The sequence below is a fragment of the Nannochloropsis gaditana genome, assembly GCF_000240725.1.
Source record: "Nannochloropsis gaditana CCMP526 unplaced genomic scaffold scaffold301, whole genome shotgun sequence".
Taxonomy (NCBI): Eukaryota; class Eustigmatophyceae; order Eustigmatales; family Monodopsidaceae; genus Microchloropsis; species Microchloropsis gaditana.
The window spans coordinates 29,397-30,693 of record NW_005803652.1 but is presented as its reverse complement, the minus strand read 5'-3'; positions in this window follow the sequence as shown (position 1 = coordinate 30,693).

Genomic DNA, 1,297 nt, shown 5'->3' with positions numbered 1-1,297 from the left:
GCCCGCCCCTGTCTCCTCCCCCTCCTCCTCAGACTCCTCCTCCTCCTCCTCCTCCTCGCTTCCTTCCTCCTCGACTTTCGGGTTCTCAGGCTCGTGCTCTTCCACCATCTTGGTCCTGTTTGAGAATTCTTGAAAAGCTTCCTGTTTCATGGGTTTCGAAGTGCGTGCATGGGGTTTTGGAAGCATGTAACAGATAAGAGAAAATGGGAGTATCCAGAGAAGGAAGGGAGGGGAGGCTAGCGAGCTCAGATATCGAGGTCAATCCATGTGCGTCTATGCATACGCATGGCGAGCACACAAACCTACAAATGAATGAAGGGCACGCGTAGGAAAGTACGGTGGCATTGTACGGCGTGAAAAGGACACTGTGACAGAGCGGAAGTCTCCTGTGGTTCTCAACCACCCAAGCCCTTTCGGCCCCCTGCCCCGTCGCTTTTTTTTATGGGAGGGGAAAAAACAATTTGATTAATTTTGACTTTTCCCCCCTTCTTTTCTTGGGGTGACAGCCGTCTTTTGGTTTTCGAATTGGTCGGAAGGTATTTTCATGAGACGCTTGTCAGATATTTGACATACAGCTGAGACGATGTTAGTGTGTCAAGCCCTCTCCTTCTTGTGCTGGCTGGAATTATTTGACGTTTTATTCCCGTGACTTGATCCAGTCTAGCGATCATCACTTTGACGCGAGTTTTGGACGTGTATTGCATGCCTGGCATCTAAACACTGTCATTTCCACATCTTTATTGCATACCAACACCACATCCAGGTTTTCCTCCTGTGGGAAGCCTAGCATGTCCTTTTCTCCTGAACGCGAGGGGGAAATTCCAGGACAAAGGCAGGCACCGCCACGGCGAGAACATTACCAAGAACAACAACGACAACAACCACCACGAGCAGGTCAAGAAGAAAAGCAAGCACGACAGCGGCAGCAGCAGCAGGAAATACAGGAGCGGCAACAACAAGAAGAGACATGGCCGCATCCACAGCACCACCTAGAACCACACCAGTACTACCAACTCCATCATCAACAACAAGCGCAGCACCAAAAACAGCAGCAGCAGCAATTACCACGATTGCAAGCCCTTTCTGATACTCTTCAACCACATTTGGAAAGCACGGCACCTTTTCCTAGCCCTCACGAGCGTCAGGATGGTTTTGTCATGCACTCCCATGAATATAGTGTCGAGCGATCAAGCGCGAACGACGTGCTTGGCACGGAGCAAGACCGCGTTATTTACGAACAGGAGATGTCGCTATCGAAGCTGGCGCGAGAGCTTCTGAAAACCCAGAGCAGGTTGAT